The sequence below is a fragment of the Neofelis nebulosa genome, chromosome 9 (genome assembly GCF_028018385.1).
Source record: "Neofelis nebulosa isolate mNeoNeb1 chromosome 9, mNeoNeb1.pri, whole genome shotgun sequence".
Taxonomy (NCBI): domain Eukaryota; kingdom Metazoa; phylum Chordata; class Mammalia; order Carnivora; family Felidae; genus Neofelis; species Neofelis nebulosa.
Window position 1 is genome coordinate 121,147,715 of NC_080790.1, and position 13,637 is coordinate 121,161,351.

The following is a 13,637-nucleotide window of genomic DNA, read 5'->3' on the forward strand; positions in this document are numbered from 1 at the left end:
GCACTGAGTATAGACTTGTCAAATCACCGTGCTGCGCGCCTGAAACTAATAAAACATCGGATGCCAACTATACCTCAACAATGAAAACATTCACCATCTAATCGTTATATAAACCCCCAGCAATCTAGGAATAGAAGGGAACTTGTAAAAATCGCATAAATAATATCTACAGAAAACCCAGGGCACAAAACGCAGCTAATGGTGATACGTTGAAAAATTTCTCTCTGAAAATACTAATGAGCCGAGGATGGGCACTAGTGCCATTTCTCGTCAAAAGTGTACCGGAGGTCCTATCTAATGCAGTAAGTCAAGTAAAAGAAATAAAAGGTATAAAGGTTGGGTAGAAAGAAATAAAACTATCCCTATTTGTTTTTTTTATTTTTATTTTTTTTTAACGTTTTATTTATTTTCGAGGCAGGGAGAGACAGAGCATGAACAGGGGAGGGTCAGAGAGAGGGAGACACAGAATCCGAAGCAGGCTCCAGGCTCTGAGCTGTCAGCACAGAGCCGGACGTGGGGCTCGAACTCACGGACCGCGAGATCATGACCTGAGCCGAAGTCGGCGGCTTAACCGGCTGAGCCACCCAGGCGCCCCAAACTATCCCTATTTGTAGATGACACGAATGTATCTGTAGAAAATTCAAGATAATTTACGTACGGAGTATAAAATGAATAAGTGAATATTGCAGGACCCCTTAATAAAAAGTCAATATAAAAAATCAATTCTATTTCTATTACTGTAAAACAAATAGAAAAGTTACGGAACAAAGTGCTATAGTTTACAGTGCCATCAAAACCCTCAAATACCTAGCTTTATAAGACCTATGCCCAGGGAACCATAAAATACTGTTCAGAAAAATTAAAGCCTGTAAATGAGGAATATAGCACGTTCATATTTTGGAAGGTTCAGTATTGTAAAGATGTCAATTATTTTCGAATAATCGATGGGTTAAATGCAATCCCACTAAAAATCTTAGCTGGTTTTGAGCATATGTCTGTGTGTGTGTATGTATGCAGAAATGAAAAACTAATTCTAATGGAAATAGAGACAATGGAAATATAGACAAACTAATTCTATATTTGGAAATATAAAGGGTCCAGAATTGCTGAGACAATTCAGAACAAGAGTGAAGTTGGAAGACTTACTTGAATCCTGATACGAAGATTTATTTTAAAGCTACAGTAACTGAGTCTACGGCCATACCACCCTGAATGCGCCCGATCTCGTCATAAAGCTGCAGTAACTGAGACAGTGGGGTATTAACACAAGGTAAAATAGAGAACAAATTGAGATCCAGAAACATCCAAACATATATGTCCCCTGGATTCATGATAATGGTGATGCCACACTGCAGTGCAGAAAGTCTCCCCCACTCCGCCCACCCCAATGAAATCATTTAGGGTCAACTGGACATTCATATGGAAAAAAATAAATCAGGAACTATCACAAATCATGAAAATCAATTCCAGATGCATTATCGCTCTAACCCGTAAAAGGTGAAAACAAGAAAACTTTATAAAGGTAAATTCAAGAATGTTTTCATGACCTTCGGGTAAACCAATATCTCCTAAGGAAGATACAACACTACCCATAAAAGGCAAGATTGTTAAATTAGTCTTCGTTAAAATCAAGAACTTGTGTTTATTGAAATACCCCATTAAGAGAACAAACATACAAGCCACAGGGCAAAAGATATTTAAAATACATATATTCAATAGGAGACTCAGGCAGAATATAGAAAGCACTTTTACAAATCAATTAGAAAAAAAAAAAAAATAGCACCAACCCCAGAGAATCCAAGAGGAAACAGGAATAAATCTTGAAGAGGCCTTTCGCAAGAGAAGCTTGCGAGGTAGCCAGGAAGCGGATGAAAAGATGTTTGACCCAATTCGTCATTAACAAAATGGAAATTGAAATCACCATAAGCTGTCTGCACACTCCCACCAGGATGGCTAAAATGAGGAAGACAGATAGTACCAAGTGTTGGCAAGGATGCGGAGCACTTGAAACTCCCCTGCTCTTGCTGCGTTCAGTGTGTCTCTCAATTACCGTGCTGGGTAAAAGAAGGCAGATACAAAGGGGGTACATACTGAGTGGTTTGTTTCAGAGAAAGTATTAAAACAGGTAAAACGAATTGATGGTGGAAGCTGTAAATGGTTGATCTGCCTAGTGGCTACGTGGATTTCTGTAAACTCACTGCACGATCCGTGCACCTTTCTATATGCTTTTATTGACATCACATGTTTATTTAGAATAAAACCACCATGAAGTAAAGAACGTCAGACAGTGGAGCGGCTTTAAAAGGCTGAGAGTTTTGCCCGGTAAGTGCGGTCCAGTGGGCCCCCAACAGTGTGTCTGGGGAGGGACAGCTCTTTTCCCCAGATGTTGCCAACACATCTTGCGCTACGACAAAACCCGTATGACTCGCTTGTAACGTTTCGAATAGGGAGTCCTTGCCATTTGGACAAGACCTGACTGTCCGGTTCTCCCAAGGCAACAGCATGTTCTGGAGAGAGGGATTGGAAGCGTGGAAAGTTCTGTCCATCAATCTACAGCAGTGTTTCTCCAACTTGAACACACAACACAATCATCCGGAGTGCTTGGCACAAAACAGGTGGCTGGGCCCCACTCCCCAAATTTCTGATTCAGTAGGTGTTATGGACTGAATGTTTGTGTCCCCCCACCCACCAAATTCATACGTTGAGACCCTCTCCCCCAATCGGATGGCGTTAGGAGAGGGGAGCTCTGGGAGCTAATGCTGTCATAAGAGTGGGGCCCTCGGGAATGACATTCGTGCCCTAATAAGCACTAAGCTCTCTCTCATCACTGTGCTCTCCACGGTGTGGGGACACGATGAGAGGATGGCCAGCTGCGACCTAGGAAGAGAGTCTCCCCAGACACTGGATCTGCTGGTGCCTTGATCCTGACTTCTAAGCCTCCAGAAGTGTAAGAAGCTAATTTCTGATACTGAAGCCCCCTGCCCCCCGCCCCCCCCCCCCCGCCTCTGGTATGTTCTTTTAGCAGCATGAGCTAAGATAGTGGGTATGGGGTGCCCCCACCTGAGTTCTGTGAACTGTGAAAGTTTTCAGGCGAGGCCGATGCTAATGCTGCTGGTCCAGACGCGGTACTCTGAGTACTTATTGAGGAGTACTTTCCAGACATGGCAAGGTGTTGCTGCTGGCCGTGGGCTGGTGGATACTGGATCACGGTTCACAGACATGCAGCCCCAGATCTAAATTTCATTGTTCACAGCAGCTTCTCAGAAGGACTCTCCTTCCCTCGGAGGTGGATTTCATGAGTTAATTATGTGAGTTTTTATAAGGGAGTGCCATTACAGTACGTCACCGCCTCGTTCTTACATGTGGCAAGTCAACAACGGCCAGAGGAGCCTCTCTGAAGCGACCACCCCTCCCCGCACATGATCTCATTAGGAGTCTGGCATTTTGAACAGTTGAGTTTCTATACCCGGGGCCATCTGTGCAGGTGACATAGTTGTTGTCTCTGGTGATGACTGGCATCCATAGTAAAATAATTGTGACCTGATTTCTATTTCTGTTGGAAGAGCTGACTCTGTACTCGGCGTTGGCCCAGGCGTTGGGGGTGAGGGTACACCAGAAACGGCCAGCGAGCAAAGAGGCAGCAGACACAGCTACCTGCTTCCGTGTCATGAGGCTGGCTGTGCAATGCATCCCGTGTCTCAAGAAGAGAGGCTGAACTTGCTACATTTTCCATCCCCACACGACTCTTGCTTTGCACATGTATTTCCAAGGCTTCGTGTTGTTTGCAGAACGCTGTCCCAACCACAGGATTCCCCATCCTGCAGCTGGGGAGTTTTATATTCCAAAGGGTGCCGGGTTTTCCAAGTGTGGGATGTCATATCTTTAGCAGAACGCATCTCGCCTCTCTTGGGGTTGGCTTGTCATGAGCTGTCCCTAGCTAAAAAGCAGCCACAGTGGCTGCATCTACTGGACCTGGCCACTGCCATTCTGTTCGGCACCCTAGCTGTCCCAGGCTTGGTTACTTTGGGCAATATTGCCAGTTAAAAAATTCATCTCCCCCGTTCTTATTTCCGTTCTCAGTCACCCTTTCCCATAGATCCGATCTCGGCTCATTCTCATCAGTTGAGGTAATCTACCATGGAGGCTGGGAGCAGAAATGATGGGTGCCCTGCCCCTTCCTCACCTTTCAGTGTCCTCTTCCTGACCTGGAGTTGCCAGGATCTGTATCCCTGTGCCTAAAGGCTTTTCCCCCCAAACCGTGAAAAGTTGCGCTCCCAAGAGCCCTCGATCAACGACTGTCAGGGATTGGTATAAAAACGCTCCAGGTCACTTGTTCCCAGGATGGGATAATTTGTGCCGTCTCCCAGAATCTCCCTACGGTAGTCATTGCTTATTGGCTTCCTTCTGAACAATTGTGTGTTCGGCGGCTCTTTATGGAGCACCCACTGTTTCACAGACACTGTGCTAGACTCAGCATAGAAACCAGACATGGTTCTTGCAGCCTCGGGGGGGCGAAACTGACAAGGAACAATCACGCAAAAGTGTACAATTTCAAAATTGCTCTCAGTACTATTAGGACTTAGACAAGGTATGTGATGGGGAAGCTAAGAGGCCTTATCCACATGATGCTGTGGGTGGGGGAGGCCCCCCCTGAGGAGGTGATATTGAACCCGAGTCTTGAGGAACGAGAAGGGATGAACCACGTAAAGAGCTGGGGGACTAGGATGTGGGAAGGCGCTGGAACAGGAGGGCACTTAGAATGTTCTTAGAACTGAAGGAGAGCTGACAGAGAGGGGAGCGTGGTATTCGATTAAGCTGGAGAGGCAGGTGGGGACCTGGGATCTTCCTTGGCCCTGTGGGGAGCCTAGACGTGTGTGTGTGTGTGTGTGTGTGTGTGTGTGTGTGTTTTGCCTTTTTGTTTTATTTTATTTTATTTTATTTATTTTATTTTATTTTATTTTAAATAGAATTTATTGTCAGGTTAGCGAACCTACAGTGTGTACAGTGTGCTCTTGGCTTTGGGAGTAGATTCCCATGATTCATCGCTTCCATACAACACCCAGTTGGGTTTGTACGTTCATAAGGGCCTTTGCATGGATGTTTTCGAATACAGGGTTTTGAACTTACCTCTAAGTACGTGTTTACGTATTTTACCACGGAGATGTCTGAGTCAGAGGGTCTGATTACTTATGAGTGTGCTCGTGGAAATACACGGATGAGGGTGTCATTGTGCATGAAAGCGTGAGCACCATGTTAGATCTGCGCGTGAATGTATTTGTATTGTGTTGTTGTATATGTGAGTTTGTAGCTGCCTATGTGTGTGTGTTTTATGAGCGCGTGACTGTGTGGGTGTCTGCATCTCTGTGTGAAGCTCTGGAAATAGTCTTGCCCTCGACCAGACCACAAAATCCTGGAATTTTTATGGCCCACATTTGCTAGCAAGATGCAAACGTTATTTGCAGTTACAGTTATGGCTGGTTTTCTTTTATATTTTCAATAGTCCTGCACTTTTAAAATCTGAATTCTAAATACTTTATGTGAATATGTGTGTGTGTGTTTATTTCTCTTAGGTTTAGGAAGTCAGCTCTAGGAAGACCAAAATCTCAACTCTTGTCTTTATGAGTTAATATCTTAAAAAAAATTTTTTTTTAGGGGCGCCTGGGTGGCGCAGTCGGTTAAGCATCCAACTTCAGCCAGGTCACGATCTCGCGGTCTGTGAGTTCGAGCCCCGCATCAGGCTCTGGGCTGATGGCTCGGAGCCTGGAGCCTGTTTCCGATTCTGTGTCTCCCTCTCTCTCTGCCCCTCCCCCGTTCACGCTCTGTCTCTCTCGGTCCCAAAAATAAATAAGAACGTTGGAAAAAAAAAAAAATTTTTTTTAATGTTTATTTATTTTGGGGAGACAGAGAGACACTCTGGGAAGGAAGATTTTATTTCTTTTTTTTAATTTTTAAAATATTTTTTATTTATTTTTGAGACAGAGAGAGACAGAGCGTGAGTGGGGGAGGGGCAGAGAGAGAGAGGGAGACACAGAATCCGAAGCAGGCTCCAGGCTCTGAGCCATCAGCACAGACCCCGACGCGGGGTTCGAACCCACGAAGCGTGGGATCATGACCTGGGCTGAAGTCGGACGCTCAACCGACCGAGCCACCCAGGCCTCCCTATAAGTTAATATCTTGATTGAGAAATGAGTTTCAGACCTGGAACGGAGTGGTTTCCTTAGGCAGTTTACTCCTCGGTGAATATCCTAGCTGTAAGGTGATCCGGCAGCTTGAGAGTCGGTCAATCAAGCACAGTGAGGCCATCTTGAAGCCCCTCGGATGTTGTCACAGATGGATGTTGTCAGGGAAATGGAGACAGGGGCTCCCAGGGAATGGAAGTGAGAAGCCAGAGACTGGACTGTTATGTCTTTATGGAGCAAGGGGAGGGGGCAGCCCTTTGGTACATTTTTCTTTAGCTCCCCATCCTGGGGACACAGTGAACATGGTTCCTGCACAGGCAGGGAACGTGGGTCTGGTCTGAATCTTCACGAAGCTTCTCACACCCCCCTGTTTGGTACCCTATCTGTTCTCCCAACTACAACTGTTAAACACAATTGTCTATTTCATGTACTGTTTTGCGTGTTTCATTTTCGGTTGTATGAAACATATATAAGGCCTTCAATGGGTTTGATAATGTTCTTCCTTTCCTTAACCTTATTTTTCTCACGAGGTATGACGTTCTCCTGTCATGAATTCTCTGACCACAGAGAATTTTCAGGAAGTCAGTGCTAGCAAATTGGAGAAAGCTACCTGTGAAATCCATCACATTTACTGAGCGCTTTGCGGTTCTCCCGGAAAAGTCTCTCGCTGCTTTATCTCATTTGAGCAAGACAATATTCCTGTGAAGTAGGTACGGAAGACCTTAGCATTTTCATTTTATGGCTTAAATGCAATAAGATTGGCACCACATCCTTTCGGAAGCGAAGAGAGATCACCTTGGGCCAAGCACGTGGAGAACTGAGGAGAAAACTGGGGTACATTAACACTGTGCCTCACTTCCCTGCGTCTTTCCAGTTAAATCACCTTGTTTCCTTTTGCTGCTACAAACTTGGCTTTGCTAGTACAGACCTGACCTGGATCTGTCCACGTTTCCGCATAGAAGGATGACCTTAATGTATCTGTAGAATCCACACGCCGCCCACAAAAGGCCACCCGGCAAATGCAAATGCAGCAAATGGAAAATGCATTTCAGGTGCAGATCAAAACCGTCCCAGCAAGATCAACAACTGCCCTGACAGGGACTTTGGTCATCCAGATACAAGCTGAAGGTCTCTTTGAATGAAAAGCTGGGTGTTTGACGATTTCGTGTCTTTCCTATCTGAAAATTTAATCTTCCGTGGGGTGGAGGAAGCGATCTGGGTCACTGACTTGCTCGGCCAGATTCTCACCAACACAAAGGCATCATTTAGCTGAGTAGAAGTGACGGGAACCTGGGGAGAGGTGGGGGTGTGAGGCGTTAGAAACTGGGCACCATTAGCAGACAGGAAGGTGGATTTCAAACAATTGAGGAAATGAAGTCAGCTCAGATCTGTGGGGTGAGGCTTTGAAAAGCAGGGTGACAGTGGCTGGAAAATGTCTTCGCGGTGCAATTCCGCCTATGTGAATTTTTCCAGCGACGGAAGGAAAGCATGGGGAGGCAACCAGAAAACCCAGTGTGGTTAGCCAGGGAGCTCTGATGAACACCAGGGCAAAGAGGCACCAGAAAGATGGAAAGAAGAACTCAGGATCAGGAACAGAATGGAAGAGGTGGCAGGGAAACCAGAAGACTGTGTCGTGGAGGGAAAGGTCACCAGGGGTCGAGGGGTCAACTGCGCCAAGAGGAGAATAACAGTTATCTTATTAGAGATGATCATGTGAAAAAATGATCATCGCCTCCAGCTGAGGCAGTAGGTCAAGGAGAGAGAAAATGGTTGTATGGTCCTGAAGAGGGATTGGAGAGAGAGAGAGAGAGAGAGACAGGGTGTTGATGAGGGGATGGGGGCACTGCCTCGAAGGAGGGGAAGGAACTAGAAGAGAGGGTCTCACTTCTCACAGCTCCACTCGCTTGGTCTCCTCAGGGTGGGAGGGGACATAGGAGGGAGATTCTGGAACATTTCTAATGAATGCTGAGAGAATCCCTAAAAAAAAAAGTAAGAGAGGTGGATGTCTGTGGGAAGACGAATGCCACCCCACCTTTCCGTAGGAAGAGAGTGTGGCTTCCACGAACCTTGAGGGGGTGAGGTTGTGGTTGATCCTCAAAGATCCCTGAGTGGATTCTTGAAGGAGTTAGTTATGAACACATGGAAGAAGAAAGAAGGACGGTGGGGGGGTGGGGCGCTCGGCTCGTGTTCGCTCAGAAGCTCTCTCAGGTCAGTTCCAACCTTTCCTCTTACACACTCTCGACTAAGGAAGTGAGTTCGTTGTTCGAATCTGGGACAAGAGCTGGACATGGAAAAAATGTCACGTAAAACCTCCTTGGACAAGATGGATAAATATAGATTAGAAGGCATCATAACAGCAGTAATAACAAACATAGTGAGCATTTATTGAATGTTTACTAGATGTCAGACATGGTCAGGTCTTACAAATGGTTTGGTAATGTTTTGTGTTTATCAGGGTTTTCCAGAGAAACAGAAGCAGTAAGATAGAGATGAGTATAGATATAGATATGAAGACAAAAGATTTATGGTAGGAATTGGCTCAGTGGACTGGGTGAGGCCCATCTTCTTTACTCAATCTGCTTATTCAAATGCCCGTCTTCTAGAAACACCCTCACACACACATACACACACCCAGAAATAGTGTTTTGTCTGTTACCTGGGCACCCCCAGCCTAGTTAAATTGACACATAAAATTAATCACATCTTTGAATGTGTCAAACACAAAACAGGCTACGGTCGACTAGGAGAGAGGTCTCCAGTGGTGGGTCCCAGCAGTGTGTCCTTGACCTTATAACCCAATCGGTACCTTTGTTTCTACACTGGAGGAGGATACAGAGGGCATATGAATGATACAAAGCTGGGAGGGAGGGAGAACAAACACACTGGATGACGGTCAGAAAGAACAAAGAACTTGACAGGCAGGAATAGTGGACTGAATCTAATACGACAGAAAGTACCAGGAGTAACTATTTAGCTCCAAAAAAAAAAAAAAAATCCTCCTGCTCCAGTGTAGAATAGAGATGAGGTTAAACAGTTACTCAAATAGAAAGAGTTGTGATTTCAGTAGATGGCATAGTTTGAGTAAAAAATGGGAGATTCCCTCAGCAAAAATTTTTAAGAAGATTTCAGGCCATATTAATAGGAGTACAGTGTCTGTAATGTAGGAGGGTATAGTCTTATGCTTAGCACTAATTACCTCTTACCTAGAGTATCTTGTTTGGTTTTTAGTGACGTTACAAATGGGGGTGGGGCTAACATCCGTTAACATCACTTCTCTGGCTCCCTTTAATGGTTTCCCATCACACTTAAAAATCATATCCAAATTGCTTGCCATGGCACTTTGTAGTCTCTCCCCTCCCCCATCTACTACCTCATTCCCTCCAGTGTCTCCCTCGCTCATTAACTTCAATGAGTTCTGTTTGCTAATCTTCAAACAGGCTAAGAACATTCTCATCTCACGGCATTTAAATTTACTATCTCCCCTACCTAAACACACTGTCCCCAGAAATTTCTTTGGTTTAATCCTTTAGTGAATTCAGGTCTCTGCTTAATGAGACCTGAGACAAACAAACAAACAAACAAACAACCTTCTTCACCACTTTATTTAAGGAAGGACTCTATCCATTGTTCCCTTTCCACAATGTTTCATTTTTTCACCAAAACGTGTAGTGCTATCCGCCATTATTTTACGTATTTGTATGGTTATTATCGTCTGGCTCCCTTGTTAGAACATGTGCCAAGGAAGGATAGGGACATATGGTTTTGGTCTCTCCTAGCGCAGTGTAATGAAGGGTCATCGTAGATGCTCAATAAAAACCTTGCTGAGTGATAAATGGAGGAGCGAATGAATGAATGAACGAACATTCTAGAGATCTCACGTTTCATGCAGTGCGTTTTGGCAAACGTGTGAGGTTTTTACTGCTGTCAACTCTGGAAACAAGGTAGAGATTAATGTAGGAAAATAGCCAAGATCTGGGGATTTCTCTAGTTTATACCCACTGTTCCCGGCTTTAGTCCCTGATCCCCTTTCTTAGATATTCCTAAAATTCTTTTCTTAGGAATTCTCTTTTACTTGGACCCTAAGGGCAAATCATGACCTAGCCTTTGGATAGTTCTGGGGCAGAGGCACTGTTACCAGGTATCTCTCCTTTTCTTGCAGCTCTTCTGAGCCTTGACCCTGAAAAGCCCATTGTCCCCAGCCCTGCTTTTCCTTCTTCTGAAGGATTCTTCAGGAGCGTGTTCGCTTGCTGCTCGTTCCTTGGGGGGAACTGACAGATAATTGTTTTTCTCTCCTTGTGTAAGTAATAGTCGTAAGTGTTCCAGTTTTATAATGTCAATAAGTTGCGTAAATGTGCATTTAAAAAATATAACTCCTTGTTTGCAGAAATATGGCCTGTGTGTGTGTGTGTTTTCTTCCCATAACGTTTAACACAAAGCCTGGACTATAGCAAGAGTTGAGGACATTTTTGCTGCTTTTCAGGATGGTTGGGAAATGCCGTCTTGGTTAAACAGGTGACTCAAATAAACATAAGTTTGCCAGAGAGACCCATTCACACATGGGTCCTCATTCCAGGGGTCTTTCTTCATTCGTGTAACAGATATTTACTGGATGTCCCGTGTGCTTTCGTGCCCTGGCCTCAGCATGTCCTTACTTGTGGCCTGCCCTCACTGTTTTCTTCATGTCAGCTTGGCAGGAGAGGGGCCATTCTTTTTTTTTTTAATGTTTATTTATTTTTGAGAGAGAGAGAGACAGACTGAGCATGAGTGGGGGAGGGGCAGAAGGAGAGGGAGACACAGAATCCGAAGCAGGCTCCAGGCTCTGAGCTGTCAGCACACAGCCCAACACGGGGCTCGAACCCACGAACCGCGAGATCACGACCTGAGCCGAAGTTGGACGCTTAACTGACTGAGCCACCCAGGCACCCTGTAAGGGGCCATTCTTAAAGAATCACCTTATGTTTTACACACTCTTCCTTTGAACATTGTGCAGAGGTGTGATTTAGAATTGTAGAAAAGAGGTAATTGGACTGAGTAATTCCCAAGTATCTTTTTTTGGATCCTTTGGCCTTGACCACGGTTTCCGGGTGGTTGGTGAACGTTTGTTGTCAGTCACCAGCAATGAACTTCCACGGGGCTCTGGTCGCCCTGGTGAGAACAAGGTGCCAGAGTCAGACTGAAGGGCTCAGATCCCGGTCTGATTGTTTACTAACTACGTGGCCTTACTCAAGTCACTCACCTTCTTTGCTTTCTCCATTCCTCTGTCTGTGAGAAGTGGGGAAAGTGATAAAGCCTCCCTCAAAAGGGTGCTAGGGAAACGGAAGGGGATGATGTGGGAAGGGCTTGACGAGGGTGAGTGTAGCAGTTGAAATGGCTCTTGCCTTTTCCGAGCGACATAGCGTATAACCTGGGGGCCGATCAGAGGCAGGGAGGAGGCTTCTGATAGAAAAAAAGACCTTCATGGTGCAGCCCCTTTGAAAGACAGTTCGACAGTGTCTTGCAAAACTAAGACATTCTTCCCACACCATCCAGCAGTTAGGCTCCTTGGTATTTGCCCAAAGCGGTTGAAAACTTGCGTCCACACAAAAACCAGCACATGGGCGTTGATAGCAGCTTCGTTCATAATTGCCCCAACTTGGAAGCAACCAAGATGTCCTTCAAGGGGTCAGTGGATAAATAAACTGTGGTTCATCCAGACAATGGAGTGTTATTCAGAACTAAAGAGAAACGACCGCTCAAGTCATGGAGAGACAGGGAGGAAGTCTTAAATGCGTCTTGCTAAGCGAAAGAAGCCGATCTGAAAAGGCTGCATGCTGTATGCTTCCAACTATATGCCAATCTGGAAAACCTAAAACAGTGGAGCCAGTAAAAAGATCAGTGGTTGCCAGGGGTCGGGGAGGGGCGTCAGTGGGTAGAGCTCAATAGGTAGAATTTTTAGGACAGTGAAAATACTCTGCAGGACACTTAAATGATGGATGCGTGATATTATGCATTTGTCCAACACCAAGAATGAATTATGGTCTTCGGGTGACTCTGATGGGTCAATGCAGGTACATCAGTTGCATCAAAAGTACCCCTCCATCAAGATGACGGTCACGGGGAAGGCCATGCCCGTGAGGAATGGGGAGCACATGTAACCTCTTCACAGTCCCCTCAGTTTTGCTGCAAAAACTGCTCAAAAAAGGTCTTTAAAAATCTCCGGCATATGGCCGATTTAGCTTTGCATGGTCCTAAATAGAAAGGCACCCAAGGAAAGAGAATTCCTCCCCCATCAAACCCCACATGATTTGCTATTATTTTACTCTGTGTGCGTGCGTATGCGTAATGGGACGGGGCAGGGGCGGGGGGGGAGGGCACTCTCCTCACCTCCTTCCTCAAAGCCTTTTCCCAACTAATCCAGAAGGTCTATTGGTTCTGTACAACAGAGACATCGAGGAAACCAAGCCCAGGGGGTTGGAAGAAATTCCTACGTACGCAGTAATTTGTTCAACCCTATCTTCCTTCCTTCCCTCATTGTCTGATTCATGATTAATGGATAACAACTTGGTGGCAGGTGTGGACCCCGGGCCTGGGCTTCCCAAGTGTGTCCATGTAGCTCACTGACCATCTAACACACACACACAGGACTGCTGGCTTGTCCCCTGTCATCACCCCCTGCTCAGTACCCTAGCCCTTCCAGACTCGACTTTGAACGTTATCTTGTGGGCGAGAGGAATCATTATAGACTTTAGGCAGAGGGGTGATTTTGAAAGATTACGCTGGAAAGGAAACAGCACTGAACCAGGGGGCAGGAAGACAGCTTGATCTCAGTTTCAAATTCTGGTTCTTTCTCTCCCCAGATGTGGAGACTTGGTGAAGTCACTCGGCCTTACTGACTCCCAGTTGCCTTATCTTTAAAATGGGGGGGGGGGTAATTGACCTTATCTCCGATGATTATCACCTGACTTCAATTCAATGAGAAAACACACAAGATGGTGAATACAGTGCCCAGCCTGGATGGGGTGTTCAATAACGATTTCACAACTTCTTTCTTTTGCAACACTTTATGCTTTATTTAGGGTGAGTGACGAGAATTGAGACTCACCGTGGTCCAGATAAGAGCAAAATGACTGTATTGCAGGTAATCTTGCAATAAGACAGAATCAATCAATCATTTTCTCAGAGTTCACGATCCTTGATTTTTGTTGTTGTTGTCATTGGCGGTGGGGGGCGGGGGGGGATGGCATGTGTGAGGGGATTTAGTCAGGACAGGGGATCTTGTTCATTTAGCATTTGGAAATTCCTCAAGACGGGTGCCGCTGGCCTTGGAAGCAGCCGGAGCCCTGGAAGGAGCTGGGGACTCTGAGCCCAGCATTTCCAAGGCACAGATGCCAGCGGAAGCCCTGTTCTTGGCCTGGCCCACCTGCCCACCTATAATTAAAGTCGTGTCTATGCTGAGACAGATTATAAGGAAAGAGAAGA